The 23,569-nt window shown below is 36.3% G+C and overlaps 2 protein-coding genes across 22 annotated transcripts in view; one reads left to right on the top strand and one right to left on the bottom strand.

Moving 5' to 3' along the window:
- The window catches only part of LOC110969288 (uncharacterized), a 50,339-nt gene extending 30,941 nt beyond the window's left edge, over window positions 1-19,398 (top strand). Inside the window, exons 6-7 of the mRNA XM_051949681.1 lie at window positions 181-5,154; window positions 19,351-19,398. The gene's annotated coding sequence lies outside the window, so the exon portion shown is untranslated. The remainder of the gene's footprint in view (window positions 1-180; window positions 5,155-19,350) is intronic.
- Window positions 1-23,569, bottom strand: part of LOC127534328 (GTPase IMAP family member 9-like) — a 268,581-nt gene that overhangs the window by 57,030 nt on the left and 187,982 nt on the right. The gene's annotated exons all lie outside the window — the stretch shown is intronic.

Genomic DNA, 23,569 nt, shown 5'->3' with positions numbered 1-23,569 from the left:
AGAAAATCAGAGTTTAAAGCCAGATTTAATATAGAATCATCTTTTTTCTTGCTAAACTGCAGAACTTGAGTCCGGTTCGCGGCTCAGAGCAGAAAAACGGAGAAAAAAGTCCTCAGAACTTGTAATAAACGAGCAGAAACTGTCCAAACGAGCAGTAAGAATCTCTTCTGTTCTTTTCAGAGTCCAGCAGTGAAACTGATCGGATGGAAACGGCAGCAGGAGGATTTCTGAGGGTTTCTTCAGAGAACAAACGTTAGAAACCTTCACCTGTTTGGATTATCAGACCTGTGGATGCAGCTTCACACACGATTCTTTGAGGATTTAGTGGTTTTTAAGGTTTTCTTTCTTTTCTGGGATCCTGAAGTTTCCTCCAAATCTCAGCCCTGACCCTCGTTTTCCTCCCGCTTTGTAGTTTTATCTTCTAGTTTCTGGTTTAAATCAGCAGAAAAAAGCTGCATAGAAGCTTCAAAAAGGCGAAATTTACTGAAATATCACTGAAAAATCAGCCTTTCTGTAGCCGTTTAAGCTGCATGTCGCCATATTTTAATATTGAATCCACCACTAAAAGAGAATTTATCCATTTTATTCAGAAACAAAAAGAAAAAAAGGACAATTTGGCCTGAAATATTTCATTATTTACACTCAGAAGTCTCTTACTCTGAATATGTTAGCTGCATCCTTTTTAATCTACACTTTGGATTATTAAAGTTTTCTTCAACACTTTAAAAGAAATTAACAAAATTATTGTAAACCAAGAGAGAAAACTACATTTAGTCCAAAATCTCACATATTTAGGGCTGAAAAATCACATTTCCTGCTTTCTTCAGTCATTTAATCTTCAAGTTTACTCATTTTTAAAAGTATTTCTCATGTTTTTTCACTTTTCTGAGGAAATTTATCAAATTTATTCAAAAGAACAAAAGAGAAAAGAAGAGTTTGGTCTTAAATGTTGCCTCAGTTCAGCTCAGAATTCACTCACACTGATCCTTTCAGCTGCTGTTTGTAAATCTTATCCTCATTTCTCTCAGAGAAAATACAAAATTTACTGAAAACCAAAAGAGAAAAACTACATTTTGTCCACAGTTATGAGAGAATTTATCAAATTTAGCTGAAAATCAAAGGAGAAAAGAACAGTTTTTGGTCATTTTGGCTGAAAATCGCTCATTTTAGTGACTTGATGCAGAATTTTTTAATCCACAGTTTGAATTTATGAAGTTTTATTCATCACTCTGAGAGAATTTATTAAACTTGAAAGCCGAGAGAGAAAAACTAGATTTGACCTCAAAATCACAAAAAAAAATAGAGAAAAGAACAATTTGCTTGTAAATATTAAATCACCATTTTAGCTGCAAACTGCATCATTTTTAACCCACATTTTGAATTTATGAAGTTTTATCCATCACACTTAGAGAAGTTGTTAAATTCACTGAAAACCGAGGAAATACTTTGATGTTTTTGGCTGAAAAATCGCCTTTTTCTTGCTTATCTTTGGTCCTTTCAGCTGCAAACCTCCAACAAACTGATTTATTTGTGTTTTAAAACTTAAACTGGTTGATATTTTAATAATTCTTCATTTCTTAAACTGGTTTGAGCTTCAGAGTCGCAGATTTAGTGGAAAACCGGACAAATCTGAGGCGTAAAATCTGACGTTAGCTGCAGAGATTCTGTTCTGAAAAACTCCAACAAACTGAAGCGAAACCGAACCGGAGAGCAGAAATTTAAAATAAGATTTAAAATAATCCTGAAGAAAAAGTCTGAGAGAAAGGGAATGAAAGTCTAAAACAGAAGTTTATGGTGAAATAGAAAGAAAATCGGAGACAGACACTGATAGAAAAGATTCAAAAACCTAAAACTGACCATTTCACAGAAAACTCCGTGATAAACTTTAAAACACTTTCAGGCTCAAAAACACGTTTTAGTCGATTCTGCTCAAAGTTTTATCCCTTTATCGTCACATTTAGCTGCTAAAAGTCGATTAAAACACGAAGCACAAACTTTTTATGACAGTTTCTTTGCTGTAAAACATTAAACGCTTTAAAAAAAACCCGTCAAAGCACAAATTAGGAGCAAAAATCCTTCAAACAGCTGCTAGAATTTATTAAAATAAGTCAAAAGCACAAAACAAACTGTCAAATAAAAACTCTTCTGTTAGATAAATTATTAAACGGTTATAAAAGTTATAATAAAAGATACATTTTGGGGAAATTAGTTCAAATAGGAGCTAAAATTTGCTAAAACTTGTTCAAAAACACGAAGCACAAACAGTGTTTTTCTCAATTTCTTTGCGGTAAAACATTAAACGCTTAAAAAAAAAACACCCGTCAAAGCACAAATTAGGAGCAAAAATCCTTCAAACAGCTGCTAGAATTTATTAAAATTAGTCAAAAGCACAAAACAAGCCGTCGAATAAAAACTCTTCTGTCAGATAAATTATTAAACGATTATAAAAGTGATAATAAATGAGCTAAAATGTGTCCAATAAATGAAGCACAAACTGTTTTTATCTCAAATAAAAACTGAACATTTAATGTAGTTTGTTAGTAGATCTTAAAATCACATTTCAAAGTTCGGTTTAAGGTAAAAATTTATTCCAACAGCAGCTAAAATATCATCAAATCGTTTCAGAACTGAAACTCAGATTGCTTAATTCTAAAATAAAAACTCATTTTTGAAGGAATTTGCTGCATGGTTGAAAAAAAAACATTTTAAAAGAACAAATTTGAGGCATTTAGCTTCTAAAATTTACCCAAAACACAAAGTACATGGTTTTTTATGTAGAATAGAAAGTCTGAACCACATTTTAAAACACAAATTAAAGGAAAGTTGCTGGAAAATTCTACAACTTTTTTTTAAAATCTCAAATAAAAATGACAAATTCACATTTTGAAATAGAAATTATTGGAAAGAATCTCATTAAACTGATATTTTGGTGATAAAATATTCTCATATGAGTCAAAATCTAACAGTTTTTATCTCAAATAAAGCATTTTTTAAATTAGCTGATTATAAAATCACCGTTTAAAGCACAAATTAGGAGAAACTTTTTTTATACAGACTAAAAAATACAAAATTTACCCAAAACATGAACTAAAGGCAGGTTTGGATTTATAATATAAAGTCTAATTTAAGAAAAATTGGTGTAAAATATTCTCAAATTTGTGACAAAGTCGCTTTTCAGCTTTTTAAGGAACTGTTTTGTAAATTAATTTGATATATGATTAGAAATTCACATTTTAAGAGAAAAAAATTGACAAAAAATCAATTTAATTTTTTATTTTGATGCTAAAATATCCTCAGATTGGTCAAAACCTGAAGCACAAACTGTTTTCTATCTCAAATACAACATTTTTTCACATTAAATTATTATAAAATTACGGTTTAAAGCACAAAATAGGAGAAACTTTCTGCAAATTTACCCAAAACATAAAAAAGAAACTGTTTTTATTTATAATATAAAATGTAAATCACATTTTAAAGCCGAAATTTAAAGAAAATTGTTGTAAAGTTTAATGAAACTAGTCAAATACTGAAGCACAACTTTTATTATCTTAAATAAAACAATAGAAATTCTAAAGTAGAAATAAACTTAAAATCCCTTTTACCTGGTATTTTGGTGCTAAAATGTCCTCAGATTAGTCAAAAAAATTGAAGCACAAACAGTTTTATTCTCAGATAAAACATTTTTTTCTGATGAAATTATTATAAAATTACAGTTTAAAGCACAAATTAGAGGAAAGTTTCTTTAAAATCAGGTATTTTTCTGGTTAATTTTTAAGTTAAACTTCAGTTTTCAGGTACAGTTCTGTGACTTTAAAGCACAAAGCAAACAGCAGCAGCTGATCTTTAACATTTAAAATAAACTAAAGCATTTATCTGGATTTTAAATACTAAATGTTTGCATTTATTAGTGATTGTTGAAAATTATAGCTGAAAATAATCCGTCTTATTCAGGGAAATACACTAAATATCAACATTTTAGCCTCAAAAAAGTTGAGTTGAGAGAAATATTTTGTGTTTTTGGCTGAAAAATCTTTCTTCTGCCTTTTAATCTGCACATTTCCTCCCTTTTAAAGGTATTTCTGATATTTTTTCCACCATTCTGAGAGAATTTATCAGATTTAACACATGAGAACCAGACCATTTGGTCCTAAATACTTTATAATTTTAGCTGAAAAGTGTTCTCTTCTTTCCTTTTGTTGCTCTTTTTAGCTGCTTGTTGCATTCCTTTTTAATCTAAACTTTAAATTTATGAAGTTTGATCCGTCACGCTGAGAGAAACTAGAAAATGTTGCACATTTATAGCTGAAAAATCACCTTTTTCCTGCTATTCTTTGGTCGTTTGAACTGCAAACCTCCAACAAACTGATTTATCTGAGTTTAAAACTGCTTAATCTTGTTTATATTTGACTCATTTCTCAACATCAAGACACGTTTGAGCTGCAGGGATGTAAATGAAGTGAAAAACCTGCTAAATCTGACAAAGTTTTGCTGCAGAACTGAGCTGTTGCTAAAGCTAGCGCGGCTAAAGCTAGCGTGGCTAAGGCTAGCGTGGCTAAGGCTAACGCGGCTAAAACTAGCGCGACAGCTGGCAGCATCACACTCCTACCTGAATTTGTTGAACTGAATTTGTTCTAAAAGCTGCAGGACTCCGTTGTCTTTGTCTCTGCTGCATCTTTTTGTGCTCGTCTTTGTTTTAAACCCTCAGAAACACAGAAGGTTTTTATTCTTTCGTCTCTGGAACAGAAGAAGAACTCGTCTGGACTCTCAGCTGGAGGTTTTTCATCACTTTTCAAACACAAACTGAGGCGATAAAAGCAGCACATCTGTATGCTTTAAAGCACATCTGGAGGGTTTTTAGAAGAAGTTTGTGGAGTTTTCTCACGTTTTTTTGAGGACGCCACTGGATTAAACGCCGATAAATGCAGCAGAAGAAGTTTAAAAAGCTGCTCTGATGTTCTGAAGCATGTGGCCTAAAATCTGAATGAAACTTTACATTTAGTTTGGAATAAAAGCTCGACCTGAGGACGTCTCCGGATGTTCAGGTTTCTATGACGGAGCTGCAGAAATAAAAGCTGAACAAAGCTCAGAGCGACCATGGGCTGCAACATGTGTGTGGTGAAGCGACCGGAGGAGCAGCACCGGATCACGTTCCAGGTAAGAACCAGCTGAAGGTCGGATCAGGCTCACATTTATTCAAACTGCAGCTGAAATGTCACAGAATCAGCCCAAAACTGAAGCGCAAATGGTTTCATTCTCAAATTAAAACTCAGATTTTGAAGTAATTTGATGCACGGTTTTAAAATAACAATAAAAAATACAAATTTGAGACATTTAGAAATTTAAACAAAACACACAATACAAAGGTTTTTATTTCAGATGTAAAGTCTGAATCACATTTTAAAAGAGACATTTAAAGAGAATTGTTGTAAACTTTCACTAAATTAGACAACTTGTTTTTAAAATCTTAAATAAAAATTACAAATTCACATTTTAAAGTAGATATTAATGTAAAAATCACATTAAACTGGTATTTTGGTGCTAAAATATCCTCAGATCAGTCAAAATCTAACAGTTTTTATCTTAAAAAAACAGTTTTATTACATTAGATGATTATAAAATTACAGTTTAAAGCACAAATTAGGAGAAAATGTAACATCTGCTGCCTGCACTGAATTTAATCAAGTCTACTTTATGCAAATGAGCTCCAGGGCGACACAACCAGCATGCGCGTAGTGAACACGTTTTCTACGACAGTCCTGCTAACGGCTAACGGTGTAGCCAGCCCATAATAGACCAATTTAAAAGACATCAGAAGTGTTTGAGTTTATAAAAAGTCTTCAAATGTTGAACATAATCGCTATAATGTCACTTTGAGTTTGCAGTAATCTGAGGAAAAAAGCAGGAAAACAGAAATGAAACAAATATTTTAGTTGTTTAAGTTCGTGTGTATGTTTATTCATACAACATTTATCTGAAGTGAAAAACTTTGCTTTTTGTGTCAAACATTGATATTTGATGAAAATGTGATTAAGTGCAATTAATCAGCTACAAAGCCTCTAATTAATTATATTAATTTTTTCATTGCATCCCACCACTAATTCAAACATAAATGATCTAAATTAAAGTCCTGCCGATAGCATGGTGCAGGTTTAGCTAGTGACGGGCACCATGACAAAGACTTCTGTGGTGATTAATGACCTCCTTATGGATCCAATATGAGCAGATCATCGCCATCTTTGTAACGATTAAACTATGTTTGACTGAAATCGTTGCCGACTATGAGTTTAGAAAACTTTAAAGACAGCATCCTCAGTCATTTTGTTGAAATTACAAAATAAATGTTGATTTTAAAAGTCTTTAAGCTGGAATGCAAAATCCAGGATCTTTACGTCCGTGTTTTAGTTTTATGGTTTCAATGGGAGGAGCTCACATGCACCAGTCAGATGCAGAAAGACAAAACAGAGAATTGAAACTCACAAAAGCAGCAGTAATAGTTGTTTGTTGCCATATTAATGATGTATTTATGCTTACAATCTTGCATAAGTAATAGTTGTCATTGTGCAGGCTGGGACTTTGTACATTATTTGAAGGATTGTTGGATTTTATTGAAAGTAAACATCACTTTACTGCTGCTGCTAACAAAGGTGGGGCTAATTTTTCTACTAAAAGTGTCAGTAATTTGTAATCTGAAGTTTAAAATCTCAGATTAAGGAGAATATTTGCCTTTGAATTTGCGTTTTTTTTCCCTTTACCATTTTGTGTTGTATTTTTGGTCTCGTTTTTGTCATTTTGAGTCCCATTAGTCCGTTTTGTGTCTATTTTTGTGTGTTTTTTGTTTTAGTTTGTGTCTCCTTGGTGTAACTTTGTCTTGTTTTATGGTGTTTTGTCTTGTTTTTGTCATTTTGTGTGTCATTTGGGTCGCTTTGTGTCTGGTTTGTGTCATTTTTGATTTTGTTTGTAACGTTTCTTTCAACATTTTGTGTCATTTTTTTGGTCTTGTTCTTGTCATTTTGTGTGTCTTTTGGGTCGTTATGTGTCTCTGTCTTTACGTTTTGAGTCTAATTTGTGTTATTTGTTATTTAGGTTGCGTTGTTTTTTTTTTACCATTTTGGGTCATTTTTTTGGCCTAGTTTTTGTCCTTTTCTTTTCCTTCAAGTCATTTTGTGTCTGTTTTAGTTGTTTTCTGTCTCTTTTTTTTAACGTTTTGTGCCGTGTTTGTGTCATCTGGTATTTCATTTGTGCTTTTGCTTGTGTTTTTTGAAATCTTGTTTGTTTTTTTACCATTTTGTGTTGATTTATTGGTCTTGTTTTGTCATTTTAAGTGTCATTTGGGCCGTTTTGTGTCTATTTTTGTTGCTTTCATTCTTGTTTCGTGCCTCATTTACCATTTTGGGAGATAAAAGTGAATGTGAATCGAGCTGCTTTTGTCTGAGCGGAGAGGAAAATGAAGGTTGAGGAAAACTGTGTAGGTGTTTGTGTGGAAACTGGGATATCGTTCATCACTGCAGCTGCTCCAGTTACTCTGGAAAGGTCACAGTGTCAGTCTGAGGAGGTTTTTCTGTTTTTTTGTCGGGTGGAAGCTGAAAGTCACACAGTTGGTTCACAGAAACATGAAGCTGTGGGGTTCTGTTCAAAGGATTTACTGCTTTAATACATTAAATAAAACATCATTATCAGCTTCATTATCATTAGTGTTCAGTGTTTGGTATATTTCAGTTTGTTTTATCATAGAGTGTGATACAGTCTCAGATCAGTGAGACACAAAGCCACAGATACTTATTAGCGAACTAGCATACTAGCGCTAATGTCCAAGTTCCTGAAGATCTCCTGGAGTCCAGTTAAATCCATCATTAAGAAATGGAAGGAAGATAGAACATGAATGAATCTGAGTAGAGCAGGACGTCCTCAAGACCTGAGAGACTGGAGAAGGAGGCCACCAAGACTCTATGACTCCTCTGAAGGAAGATATAGGATATACAGATATTAAAGATATTAAATCTGGACTAGAGTTCACCAGAAGACGTGGAGATTCTGAAGACACCTGGAAGAAGGTTCTTTGGTCTGAGGAGACCAGGATGGAGCTTTATGTCCATCAGACTAGATGATATGTTTGATGGACACCAAACACTGAACATCATCACAAACACACCATCACCACTGAGAAGCATGGTGGTGGCAGCATCATGATGATGAAGCATGGTGGTGGCAGCATCATGATGAAGCATGGTGGAGGCAGCATCATGATGAAGCATGGTGGTGGCAGCATCATGATGAAGCATGGTGGTGGCAGCATCATGATGAAGCACGGTGGTGGCAGCATCATGATGATGAAGCATGGTGGTGGCAGCATCATGATGAAGCATGGTGGAGGCAGCATCATGATGAAGCATGGTGGAGGCAGCATCATGATGTGAAGCATGGTGGTGGCAGCATCATGATGAAGCATGGTGGAGGCAGCATCATGATGAAGCATGGTGGTGGCAGCATCATGATGAAGCATGGTGGTGGCAGCATCATGATGAAGCACGGTGGTGGCAGCATCATGATGATGAAGCATGGTGGTGGCAGCATCATGATGAAGCATGGTGGAGGCAGCATCATGATGTGAAGCATGGTGGAGGCAGCATCATGATGAAGCATGGTGGAGGCAGCATCATGATGAAGCATGGTGGTGGCAGCATCGTGATGTGAAGCACGGTGGAGGCAGCATCATGATGCTGCTTTTTATAGTATGTATTTCTGTTTCATCATTGGACATTTTAACATGGGGGTTCTTTGGGGGTCTCTCTCTGTGGTGCCTCAAGTGGACATTTGATGAACTGCAGTTTTCCGTGTTAGCTTAGCGGTTTACCGTTTGGTTGTTTTAAGGGTTTAAAGCTGTGAACATGTGGAATCTGTTATACCAACCGTGGCTGGCTGCTGATGAGGAGCTTTGTTTGGTCTGAAAGCAGCAGCAGGGGTCGTTGAACCGCAGAGAATTAACAGCTAACGGGTGAAAACCAGCAGAGTGTTGTAATGAAGTGAATGTGTGCTGCGTTTGGGTTTCAAACAGGCTGAAAGCGATCAGCTGTGAGGTATAAAACCTCCACATGTTTATGGAGGAGCTGCCCTCATACATAAAACTCAAACATTTGCCACAAGAAAGACGAGGTGTCAAACCCAAAGCACCGCAAAGACGACTTCTCATTCAAAACAGCCACATTCAGACGAATAAATCACAAAGAAATCCCTCTCTGGTAGAGAATCTGAACCGCAGTGTGAACTACCAGGAGTATTTCTCTCTGTTGTCGTGCAGTTTGTGTTCCATAAAAGACTCAGCGGGAGTCGAAGCTTCACTCAAACACGACCTCATGAATATTAATGAGGTCCGACTCGCACCGCTGAGCTCCAGAAACAGTCGAGAAAACCCTCAATCTGAGCTTCAATTAGGGAGATTAAATCCAACATTTCAAGATTAAAGATTAAGCATTTATCTTTTTTTGTTTGTATATCGCACTTTGATTCTTCTTTTATGTTTTAAGAGTATTTTTTAACCTCTTTTTATTCTTATTTGCACTGCTGCTGACTGTCGTGTTCTTCCAGACAAATTTCGTTGCACTTCCACACAATGACAACAAAGTGTCTTTGTCTCTTTAGCTTATCTTTATCTTGAACAGTTTGTGCAGAGAATGCTGCAGATAAAACATTTGGTCTGACGACTAAACCTTTAGTTAGTAATAACTATTAAAACTAGAATAAACTTGGACGTGCTGATGCAAAAAAGATGCAAAATGACCAAAAATTAAACAAAAATCAACCACAAAAAGTCATAAAATGATCCAGATACGCACAAATCTGCATCTTTTTTGCAGCAACACGTCCAACATTTTCCACACACGAGGAACCAACACTGCAGAAATGGGAATTTTAAATAAATACTGACTTTTTGCTTCTTTCCTGTCATTTTGTGTCTCTTTGTGGTCGTTACTTTTGGGTTTTAATGTTTTGTGTCTAGTTTTTGTCATTCTGAATCTCATTTGGATCCATTTGTTTCTTTTGTTTTGTTGTTTTCTTTCTTGTTTTGTGCCTCATTTGTCACTTTGTGTCATATTGTCTTGGTTTTTTTTGTTGTTTTGTGTCCCATTTGTGTAACATTGCCTTGTTTTCTGGCATCCTGTGTCTTGTGTTTTTTGCCGTTTTGTGTTATTTTATTGGTCAAATTTGGTCATTTTCTGTGTGTTTTGGGTCTATTTTGTGTTGGTTTCTGTCACGTTTTTGTCGTTCTGTCTAGTTTTTGTCATTTGGTCATTTCTTTGTGTTGCATTTTTATTTTTTACCATTTTGTGTCTTTTTTGGTCTCATTTTTGTCATCTTGAGTGTCATTTGGGTTGTTTTATGTCCGTTTTTGTGGTTTTCTTTCTTGTTTTATGTCTCCTTTGTCATTTTGTGTCATTTTGTCTTGTTTGTTGTTGCTTTGTGTCCCATTTGTGTAGTTTTGTCTTGTTTTTTTTACCGTTCTGTCTCATTTTTCTCATTTTCCATCTAATTTGTGTTTGCTTCTATCACCTTTTCTTGTTTTTTGCCCTTTTGTGTCTTTTTTTTGCTCTTGTTTTTGCCATTTCGTGCCCCTTTGTGATCGTTTTGTCTCCTCACTCTGCAGATATTTAACTATCTACATTTTATTTTCCATATTCTCTCCTCTCTGTGGTTCTGCGTTTCAACCTGAAAACTCTCTGAATTTCTGTCCCCTGGTCGTTGGTCACATTTCAGTCACTGATGACTTCACGGCTGCTTTAAGAAGCTCAGAATTTTTCGTTTTTAACAGAATCTGATTTGAGCAAGCAGTTGTTTCATGGCACATTTTAAACTGAGACATGTAGAATAAAGGATTTTGATTAAATTGTAAGCTCAGATTTGGTTCAGTAATCACCAGAAAGTAAAAATCAGATTTCTGTCTGTGATAAATAAATTCTTATTGTTATTTTTGTGTTCTATAGTGTGAATCACAGCAGTCTTTCTCGTTGCAAACTGCTTTTCTGTTCAGTAAAGTCCAGATTAGAGAGAAAGGAGCAAATCCAGATGAAAAAACGGTTTCATTTTCCAGTCGAACAGCTTCTGTTTTACATTTTACTGTGTTTGCAGCCTGACAGAGAGTCTGGACAAACACTGGTGTTCAGAACAAGCGTCAGGTTTCAGCGTGGTCGTTAAGGTCACCTTCACAACACTCACCTGGGATTCACTGCATTACTGAGGAGAGCTGATTGATCGCAGCTCTGAGGGATACAGGACTCCTGATGCACAATAAAACACACACAGTAATACACACAACACACAAAGTAATACACACAACACACACATCCAGAAACAGGCCGACTTCACGCCTCCCCCGACTCTCTGGCCGTCATTCACACCTTCTTTATTTCAGACTTCTGTGCTCCACAATCACAAAATCCTGCTTCATGTTTTTTAATAAAAAATCTTTACTATGCCAAAGACACGTCCTCGTGGTTGTAAAAAACTGTTTCTGTTTTCTCTAAATCTCCTAAATTTGTCAAGAAACGCTTCCAGTTACCACAAAATGTCCTTAGGTTGAAAAAAAAAAAATTCTTAAAAATGTCCCACTTTGCAGAAAAAATGCCCCTAATTTCCCCCAAAACCTTCTGTCCTAATTTAAAAATATGGCCACATGTATTCCGTTTGCACAGCGTGTCTTTAACAAAGAACTGAATCAATTTTCCCATCGCTTTTGTAAAAAACAAAAATGGCCCAAGTTTCTAAAAAAAAGCCCTCACTTTGGCAAAAAGAAAGTCTCAGTTTTTCCCAAACATTCATTATTTTATCCAAAATGTCCCCATTTTTGAAAAAAAAAAAAATTGCTTTGACTTTGCCAAGAAACGTCGTCGTGGCTGAAAAAACTGTTTCCACTTTTTCAAAATCTCTTCAATTTTCCAAGAAATGTTTCCCATTTCCAGAACATTTCCTTTACTTTCTAAAAAATGTCCCCACTTTGCAAAAAACTGTCTCCAGAGTTCCCCATTTCCTGAACCATTTCACCACTTTGCCAAAAAATACACCAACTTTGCTTATTCATTTAAAACCTTATGTTTGCAAAATGTTCTTACTCTACAAATTAAGTTTATACTTTGACAAAAACTTCCCCATTTTCTTAAAATCTCCCCCAAAGAAATGCCTCCAGTTTTTACTTTTGCTCAAAATAGCTCAAGTTTCTCAAAACATTTCCCCACATTGGTAAAAAAAAATACCTGCATTTTCCCCAAACCTTCCTTATTTTATCAAAAAATGGATTTACTTTCCACTTACTCTAAATGTTGGCACTTTGCTGAGAAACCCCTCCAGTACCACAGAAATGTCAGAATTTTCTTTTAAAATAAACAACTCCACATTTGCTTGAAAATTTCCTTAATTTCCCCCAAACTTTGCTTACTAATTTTAAAAATGTGCTTGTTTTTGCAGATGTACCGACTTTGTAAATCACATCTTAACCTCTAATTTTACCATAAATTTACTACTGCAAAACAATTTTTTCCCATTTTGTCTAAAAAAAATCCCTCATTTTTTTCTCACTTTCCTCATTTTACCAGAAAAAATCACACTTTGCAAAAAAGTGTCTTTACTTTGCAGAGAAATGTTCTTATGGCTGAAAAAACTGTTTCCACTTTCTGTAAATCTCCCCAATTTAAAAAGAAATTCATCCAATATCTGAAAACATTTCCTCTTTTTCTGAGAAAACATCTTCAGTTTCTTAAAAATGACCCCACTTTGATTAAAAAAAAACTTCTCCAAAGCTTTGTTTAATGATTAAAAACATGTCAAAATTGTTCTTACTTTTGAAAAAAGTGGCCCAACTTCCTGAAAAATGTCCCCACACTGGCAACAATACGCCCAGTTTTCCCCCAACTTTTCTCACTTCATCCGAAAGTTCCTGATGAGCTGAACTCTACGACGATCAGTGGAACGGAAACAGCAGCAAGGAGACGTTACACATCACCGGGTCTCTGCTTCCTGCTACAAAACCTCCCTCCTACGCTGAGGCTGAATTACAGCCGTCCTCCGTCACCATGGTTACAGATCAGAGAGCATCGCTATCAGAGTTTGATTAATGAGGTCTGTAATGATTCTGATGACCTCATGAGATCTGAACAGGAGATGATATGAAACCACACGCTAACACACACACACAGTAACACACAGTAACACACAGTAACACACACACTAACACACACACACCACAGTAACACACAGTAACACACAGTAACACACACACTAACACACACACACACAGTAACACACACACACACAGTAACACACAGTAACACACACACTAACACACACAGTCAAACACACACAGTAACACACACAGTAAAACAAATAACACACACAGTAACACACACAGTACACACACAGTAAAACACAATACACACACAGTAACACACACAGTAACACACAGTAACACACACACTAACACACACAGTCAAACACACACAGTAACACACACAGTAAACACAGTAACACACACAGTAACACACACAGTAACACACTCTGGGGCTGTATTTAGATTTTCTACAGAGTCGATAAAAAGATGAATTTGGATCCAACAGAAGTATTTTGTCCCTGATGATGAAGGATCGTCCACGTAGTAAAACTGAGTTTAATCAGAGAGAGAAAACTAGACCAGCCCTCAGTAGATGGCAGAACCACGCCCAGACCTCTAACTCCACATCTGAGCAGGGACCTTAGACTGATCCTCAGTGCCAAGTTTGATCATCCTGACTTCAGCACTTGCAGAGATATCTGACCGGACATACACACACACATACACACACATACATAATTACCCAGCCAGCCAGATACCGAAGTGAATGCAGTAACCCGCTGACGTACACATCAGACATGGTTAATGACACTAATCCTGAAGCCATTTGACTCTAAAGGAGATATTTTCTTTACTTTCCTCTGTAGTGTCAGACATGGACAAAAAAAGTATTATTTGCCAACAAACTCTCCCAAGTTTGCTAAAATTATCCCCATTTTACAAAAAACATGCCTCTATAGTTTTCCCAAAACTTTCTTTATTTTCTAAAAAAATGTTCCCCTTGTTGAAAAAGTGGCCTTATATTTGTAAAAAAAGTTGTAACTTCCTCTAAATGCTCAGTTTACAAGAAATGGCCTCCGATTTCAGACAGAACTTCCCTCATGTGATCAAAAATATTTCCAAAAATACGCTCACTTTGTCCATAATGTTCAAAACCTTTTTGAACAAGTTTTTCCCAAACTTTCCTTATTTTCTCAAAAAAGTGTTCAAACCTTGGCAATACAAACCAGAAATGTTCATGTAAAATGTCTTCTCTTCCTCAGAAGACGTCCGATGTTTGCAAACAAATACTCACTTTTCAAAAATGTTCCCAGTTTGCAAAAATGTCTCAGATCTTGTCCAAACCTTTCCATTTTCTCAAAAAAAAATCTTCCCACTTTGCCAAAAAATGTCTCCACTTTCTCCAGATTTCTGCAACTTTCATCAAATTTTCTACACTTTCTCCAAAAATACCTCAATTTTCTCAGAAAGCTACCTTCAGTTCCCTAAAAAAATGACTCCAATTTTCCCAAAAACTTTGATTATTTTCTCAGAAAATATTCCTAATGTTTCCACAAAGTGCCTCATGTTTGTATAAGATGTTTACAAAATATACACACTTTTGCAAAATAAGCCTCAGATTTTCTCCAAACCTTCCTCATTTCTCAAAAAAATCTTTGCCAAAAATGTCTCCACTTTCTCTAAATGTCTCCAATTTTCCCCAAACTTTCTATACTTTCTCCAAAAATGTCCCCATTTTCTCAACAAACTACCTTTATTTCCTTCAAACCCTACCTCACTCTAAAAACAGTCTGTTTGAAAAAATTGTCCCAAATTTGCAAAAAATGTCTCCAATTTCACTCAAAATATTCTTTAATTATATTAAAAAAATGACACAGTGTTTGCAAATTAATCTCTCTTTGGGAAAAGAGTTACAGATTTTCTAAAAAAAAACAAAAACTACCGTTAATTCAAGAAAACACGAAGAAAAACTGACTTTTACAGAACAAATCCTGTTTCTGGCAGCAGCTCCTGACTCTACATGTGCAGAAATATTTTCCACTGTACCTGCATTTAGCTGCAGTATTTCTCTAAATAACAACACGGCTCCTAACAGTTTGGATCATGAAGTTTAACCAAACAGTTTCCAGCGTCTTGTTTTGATTTCAAAGCCTGAAACTCCTTTTCCACTGCGTCAGCTTTTTAAAATGTCTCCCCGTGTCTCTGCTAAATCAAATCCAGTTTGACACTAAACGGCTGAATGTAAACAGACGAGCCGTCCTTCCAGCAGCGGCGTTTTGTCCCACGCTGCCTCCAAGCGTTTGAACGTTTCGTGTTGAAGCTGAACGGCTGCCGGGAGGCGACGAAAAGCCGAACGTCTGAAGTGAAAATCAAACGGAGCGAATCAAAGAGCAGTTTGACGCGATGCGAGTCCCTCCGGGCTTTTTATGGAGCTGCACAGGTGTGACAGCCGCTTATTTCATCACATTTTATTGGATTTTATTGGATTTCCTGCCGTCCAGGCCTCTCTGGACGCCACAAAGCTTCTTCTGAAGCACAACCAGATGGATTAAAACATTTAAACTCACACTTTCTTCTTCTCTCTTTGAATTCCTGCTTTTCCCTTAGTTTTGCCTTTCTCAGGTATTTCTGAATCATCTCTCCCTCTGTTTTAATCCTCTAGCTTCTGGTTTTGTGTCCATCTGTTTTCTCTTCACCTGTATTTCTACTTTCCATTCCTTCCTTCTTGCTTCCCCTCCCCCTTCCTTCTTTATTTCTTTCTCTTCCAGCTGATCTTCACTATCTCTGACTCTTATTAATGCCGTTTCCTTCCCCCATCTGTTTTCAATCTTCCTCCACCTCTATTGTCTCTTCTGACTCCCCCATCCCTGCATAATGAGATTTTCTTTACTATTGCATCTATAGAAACCAAATCTGAAGCTGCGAACACTTTCTGCACTAAAACACTTTCTACAGGGATGTCCTCTTTTCTTGCTTCAAGTCTTTAAGTTAAGTTTAAGTTAAAAATGAAATTACAGTGAGAAAAAATAAAACCAGAGGGCGGAAAAATGAACTAGTGAAGAAAATGAAAGCATAATGAACAAACAAACACAGTGAGAAAAAATGAAAATTACAGTGAATTAAATGAAACTACAGTGAATTAAAATGAAATTACAGTGAAGAAAAATGAAATTACAGAGAGAAAAAATGAAATTACAGTGAATTTAAAATGAAACTACAGTGAAGAAAAATGAAACTACAGTGAAGAAAAATGAAACTACAGAGAGGAAAAATGAAACTACAGTGAATTAAATGAAACACAGAGAGGAAAATGGAAGTACAGTGAATTAAAATGAAACTAAAATGAGGGAAAAATAAATCAAACGTCTTTTCTTTGCTTCTATTCACATCTTTCCTCCTTCAACATTTCTTTCCCTCCATCTCCTCCTCCCGTCGCCGCGGTAACCCCTCCACCCCATCGTCTCTTCCTCCTCACTCTGCTGTCAGACTCGTCTCGATGGGATGCTGTTGCCGCGGCAACCGGCATCATTAGGAAACCGTATTTATGCTTTCTAACGCCGGAGCAGACAGCTGCTGTAATGAACACACACACACACACACACACACACACACACACAGACATACACACACACACACACACCACACACACACACATGCTTGTTTTTCTATACCGGTAGGGACTTACCATTGACTCCCATTCATATCTAACTCCTAACCCTTACCCTAACCCTAACCTAACCATCACCAAATCAATGCCTAACCCTAAACAAACGTTTTTGCACTTTACATTTTTTTTAACAACAATATGGCCAAGAAAACGGTGTTGCCACCGTGGGGACCTCATTTTAGGTCCCCACCGTAGACAAGTCCCCACCTTATAGCAAATAGTCAGGTCAAAGTCTCCCACCGGTATAGCAGAAACAAGTAACACCACACACACACACACACACACACACACACACACACACACACACACACACACACACACACACACACACACACACACACACACACACGTGTTTCCTTCAGTAAAACATTTAACATGTTCCCTACATATCCCATGATGCTCTGCTGCTCTGAGGATGCAGCTGATTTAATTAATCAGTAATCAGAGAACACGAGTCGTACAGATTCAGAACCACAGCAGGGCCTCAGGTCAGAATGAAAGAGAGCTTACTAAAAGGATCACCGAGTGAAAAAAGCTGAAAAATGATCACAGACACAACAAAGAAATCATAACCTGCTTATTGTGCTAAAACGACTAAAATACTCTACACTGTGCCAGTGTAGATGTTAATAATCAGTTAAATCTGAGGCTTTCTGGTTCCGTTGTGGTGTTCAGCGTGTGAGCTCGCTCCGTGACGTTTAGCTCCAGTTATCGGATCATTTTCTGGATGTTCTGCTGCTTTTTCTCTAATTACAGCGTTTTTCTCTTCGTTTCAGTTCAGTCCTCAGGCCTGAAACAGAAATCACAGCCAGCTGAGGTGTGAAATTAAAAACCAAAGAGCCGACGGCGGCTTTTGTTGCTGCAGCTCAGAGTAGATGTGAACCCTGAACCAGAACCCTGCTGGGCTCCTGATGGGTTATTGATCCGTTATCAGCAGAAACCAATCAGTCACTAACGATGTTTAACAGATTCACTTTCTGATCAATAGAAGCTTTGTTTGTCTGAACAGTGGATAAAAACGAACACGTTGAAGCTCAGAGGTTTGCTGTGGAAGACGGCTAAACTTTTACAAGAAATCAAAACGACAAAAGTAAACAGGAAGTAGAATTCATCCTGTGAGGAAACTTAACCCAACATACTGAAAATGAAATCGGTCAAACGGACGTTTACACCTGAAATAAAATGTTTTCAGCTTAAAGGCAGCTGCAGATTTAATCAACATGTGGATCTGATTGTCCTCTGATGATGTTCAGTCTTCATCAGCTCCTCCTCCTCCTCATTAACTATTTACTGATTCAATCAACACAAACACCTCCATCATTCATCTCCATCAGCCTCCCAGAGGAGGACATTTTTCACTCCCAGCATGCCGAGGGGCAGACAGACGCTGTAGTCATCCCAGAGGAGGAGGAAGAGGAGGAGGAGGAGGAGGAGGAGGAGGAGGAGGAGGAGAGGAAGGAGGAGGAGGATGAAGATAGAGGAGGAGGAAAAAAGCAGTCTGAAGGAGACTCAGTGAAGGGATGAATTCTGACTGTTTGTATGAAAACGCTGTAGTTAAAGTCCACATCAAAAATACAGTGTTTTTTATACAATGTGTGACTGTAAAATTACACATTTTATTGTATTTAAATCAGAAAAAATATTATTTTGCAGATATTTGCTGTTATTTTCACAAATTTACATTACAATAATTCATCATTTATGTCAGATTTCTACTGTTTAGATATTTATTATATATCTATTAAAATATATATTACATTTTTAAATGTTAACTATTTATTATTTTATTATGTATTTTATTATTTATTGTTATTGCCTTTATTATTTATTTATTTTTAGAAAATATTCATTTTATGATATCTTTTTTTTATTATTTCTTTATTATTATTGACTTCATTATTTATTTATTTTTGGTTAAATATTTATTTATTATATAGTTTTATTTATTTTATGTTATTATTATTGATTTTATTATGTATTTATTTTTGGTTAAATATGTCTTTATTATATATTTTATTTATTTTATATTATTATTATTGACTTTATTATTTCTTTATTTTTCTTCAAATATTTAGTTAATTTTACGTTTTATTTATTTTATTTTTATTATTATTGACTTTGTTATTTATTTATTTTTGGTTAAATATTTATTTTATTTTAGATTTTTATTTATTTTATTTTTAGTATTTATTTATGTATTATTTTATTATTGTTGTTGACATTTTCTTTCTTAAACTGTGTAATAAGGGTTATGCATCTTTGATATTCTTCTACCTTCATGCACTGTTTATACTGTTAATATGTTTTTGCACATTTATTTTTTATCCTTGAAAGATTTTTTTCTGAAACATTTTTCTGCTTCTTTTGCATTCTGTTTAAATCTCGGTTCTCTGTGCTGTTGCATCTAATCTAATCTGAGTGAAACGTGACTTTAAAAGCAGAATTTATACTACAAAACATTAAAACAGGTGAGAGAAGGTGTTTCTAAAAGCTCAGACTGTTCGAGGACTAAAGAAACGTTGAATTTTCCTGTTTTTCTGCGTTTTTCTGCTCAGACTCTCAGTGATTCTGGTCTCTGTTGTGTTTGCAGCAGAAAGGATGGAGCAGCTCTCTGCGGCCGATGGACCGACATGGACCCTGAAGGTAAAGACCATCAGTCATCTTTAATAAGGTTCCTCTGCTCCTCCTGTCTGATTTATCTCCATCCTCCTACGCCTTCATCACGTCTGAACATCTCACTGCTGTTTGTTCTCACCGATGAGCAGAAGATCAACACAAACAAACACCAGAACATTCAGTTTCTTTTTTTCTTCAGAGTTTTAAAGACACTTCTCATGTTGACTTAAATGTTGAGCTTTAAATTCTTACATAACTGTGGAAATAACAGTTTAAAAAACATTTTTAATTGCAAAAAGAAGCCACATTAGATGGAAAGTGTTGTGACATGTAGAAGGTCTGTCCAGGTGGAGAAACTCACCTGGTTGCAGGTAAACATGACATCAGAGCTTATTTTAACTAATGTTTGGTCTCTGATGGAGACTAGAAGCTTCTCTCTGCACCGTGAGGCGTTCAGGGGACATCCGGTATATGATGCTTTTATGTAACGGTGGTAAATTGCAGCGTCTAGAGACAGTGTGTCTGTGAGGCGTTTAGGTAACCTTCGTATATTGTGTGTCTAGTGATCCTTATGAGGCCTTTAAGTAACTGTGGGAAATGGTGAGGCGTTCAGGAAACCTTGGTAAATTATGGCATCTACCAATTGCCACATGTGAGGCATTCAGGTTGCTTTGGGAAATTGTAGCGTCTGCAAGTATTCTGCATCAGGACATTCTAGAAACATTGGATGTTGTGGTGTTCAGTGATCCATATGATGCATTTATGTAACTTTGGTAAATTTTACCGTCTACCAATAGCCGATGTTTGAACATTCATGAAACCTTAGTAAATTAAAGACTCTATCAATAGCATGTATTTGAGGCATTTATGGAACTTCAGCAAATTCTATGTCTACTGGTAAGTTTTCTGTGAGGTGTTCAGGAAAATTTGGAATTATAGCATATCGTGATGGAAGTGAGGCGTTTAGGTTGCTGTTGGAAATTGTAGCATCTACAAATATCCATCCTGCTTCCAAGATGTTCAAGAAACCTTGGATGTTGTAGCGTCTAGTCATCCATTTGAGGTATTTATGAACCTTGGTAAATTTTAGCATCTGTGTATGTGAGACATTTAGGTAAGTTTGGCGTCCAGTGAGCCATATGAGTCATTCAGGGAACCTTGGTAAATTGTTGCGTCTACCAATACATGTGGGTCATTTAAAAACACTGGTATAACGTCTACTGAAAGCCTGTATATGAGGTGCTGTAGAAACCTTAGTGAATTAAAGTCTCTACCGATAGTATGTATCTGAGGCATTTAGGGAACTTTGTTAAATTCTAGTGTCTACTGGTAACTTTCCTGTGAGACGTTCAGGAAACGTTGGTAAATAAAACATATCATGTAACTTTGGGAAGTTATAGAATTGACAGATAGCCTGCATCTGAGGCATTCAAGAAACCTTGGATGTTGTAGCGTCTAGCCATCCGTATGAGGCGTTTATGAACCTTGGTAAATTGTAGCTTGCACTAATAGCATGTATGTATGTGAGACATTTAGGTAACTGATAAATTCTAGTGTCTACTTTCCTGTGATATGTTCAGGTAATCTTAGTAAATTACCTTAGGCAAATTAAGTGAGGTGTTTAGGTTGCTACGTGGTGGAAGTGAGGCGTTTATGTAACTTTGGGAAACTGTAGTATCGACAAGTGCATCTGAGGTGTTCAGGAAACCTTGGTAAACTGATGCGTCTACCAATATATGTGGGCTGTATAAAAACCTTGGTAAGTTGTAGTGTCCAGAGATCCATATGAGGCGTTTAGGTAACCGTGGTAAATAGCTGCGTCTACTGATAGCCCTATATAAGGTGTTTAAGTGACATCTGTGAAGCTGTAGCGTCATAACGAGTCTGGGTCCAATATAAAAACACAAGCTGAACACACGTAGAGATCAGGTCAGAAGTCATTAACCTCCTCAGAAGTCTCTGTCATGGTGCCCGTTGCTGCTAAACTCCATAATGATGGTCAGAGTTTTATGATAAAAGTGTTTCAGTTTGTTTCCAGCCTCTCAAAAGGCAGTGAAAGCAGCACAGTGTGGTCTTTTAGAGGCGTTATGGTGAGTTCAGGGACACCAATAAGAGGCTCCCATAAGGTTCAGCCTGGAGGTGGTGACATGATGTAAATACAAGAAGTTGTTTCATATATTGAACATAAAGCATGTTCTAATATGATATTCAAATATGACATGTTATAGATGAAGATTTGCAGAAACCAGAAGATGTTTCCTCTCAATAATATTTTCATTTTCATCATTGTTGAATCTAAATGGGTGAAAGTTCCTCATAAAGGTTTGGATGTTCATTGGACATGGTCATGTTAAAGACATTAAACACACATTTTATGGGTTAATATTAATACAGATTTAATATTTTATCTTTTTCTGTCAGTATTTGGATTTCTGCAGCTCGTTTGTTGAATCTTGGCCCGAACACCAAAAGCTGAATCTCCATGTTCACAGAATAAGTGACAGGATTTCCTCCTTCCAGGCGTCTTTAAAGCATCCATGCTATCTCTATGACAACCACCGTTTCTCCTCCTGGCAGCCGGAGGGTTTTAACTCCTCCACAACCGACCCAGACTCTTTTCTCTTGGCTTCTTTTCACCGACATTCTGAGCTAATGATGCCAGAAAACCTGGAATATGTCCAGAGAGTCTGAGCGCTGCTGTGACGGCTGGCAGAAATAAACCAGGAAGGATTGTGGGTAGAAACCACCTGAGTTTGCTTTGAATCTCGGTATATTATAGCATCTAAAGGTGAAGGGTTTAGTTCAGGCAACTGGACTTATTCTTGTGATCTTGAAGACGTTTCACCTCTCATCCGAGTGGCTTCTTCAGTTCTAAAACTAGTTTGGATAGTTCCAGGTATTTAACCACTAGAGGTGAAGGTGGGGCTAAAGCTGATGGTATTTACTATCAGCAGGTGATTAAAGGGTGCATCTACCAATAGCCTACGTGTGAGACGTTCAGGAAACATCGGTAAATTATAGTGGTGGAAGTGAGGTGTTTATGTAATTGTAGCTTCTACTGACTTCCATATGTGAGGCGTTTCGGTTGCGTTGGGAAGTTGTGGTGTCTGCAAATAGCCCGCATCTGTAACGTTCCAGAAACCATTACTCTTTCTGACGGTTTTGTTGAAAAATGAGTTCAACATTCAAATTGCTTGTTTAGTGAATTTCAACCCACTCTCTGTCAAAGTTCTGTCCGGAGGTCATTAAATGCCACAGAAGTCTCTGTCATGGTTAAACACTCACAAAGCTGTCAAAGAGTCAAAGATGGTTCTGGGAAAAATTAACAAAAACAAGGTATAGCCAAGATTGCATCACCTGGAATTTCTTCATTAATCAAAGTAAAAAATAACTAAAATGACTTATATTGTCCAAAATACCTAAATAATTTTCAAAATGCTTGACATTTTACACAAATTACATAAAACTCGACCAAAGGAACGAACCTGTGCAAAATTTGACCCAAATGACAAAAAGTTATCTGAGATTATTCTGAAGTGATCCTGAATAAGGTAAAAATTGATCAAAATGAGAGAAAAAAAATGCCCAGTGTGGATGTAGGACTCATCTGGTGTAAGTTTTTACCAGAACTCAGTTATGTTTTACTTCCTAATTCTGAGGCTCGGAAGTGATGGAAAAAATTCCACTAAAAAATGATAAATCTGGACCCATCTCTATGGACGTCAAGGACCTGGAAGTCTCCAGAGTTCTAGAGTAGACCTACCAGCAACTGTAAAGATCACTGATTAATATCTGGTGTCTTGTTTTATAAGCCCAAACTTAAACAGAAATACAAGAACAATATGAATTATGCCAAATAATACAAAAAGACGCAACATCACCACAAACAACATGTTTAATCACTAGAATGAGTAAAAAAATGGCATAAAAAGTTGTAAAATCACTACCAAAAGATGCCAATCAACCAAAAACTAGTTGCACAATCAACAACAGAGTTAAAATCCCTAGAAAAGACATAAAATCATGCCCAGAAAGATGCAGAATCAGCCCTACAGAAATGAATAATCACCACAAAGAGTCAAAAGCAGCACATAAACCGTCCTCTAGAAAGTTCTAGAGTAGACCGACAGACAGCCGTAAAGATCACTGCTGCGCCAACGGTCGGAGATGTTTAAACCTTAAAGATATTTAAA

Source organism: Acanthochromis polyacanthus, chromosome 6, assembly GCF_021347895.1.
Source record: "Acanthochromis polyacanthus isolate Apoly-LR-REF ecotype Palm Island chromosome 6, KAUST_Apoly_ChrSc, whole genome shotgun sequence".
NCBI classification, from domain to species: Eukaryota; Metazoa; Chordata; class Actinopteri; family Pomacentridae; genus Acanthochromis; species Acanthochromis polyacanthus.
This window is presented reverse-complemented; position numbering and strand designations above follow the sequence as displayed.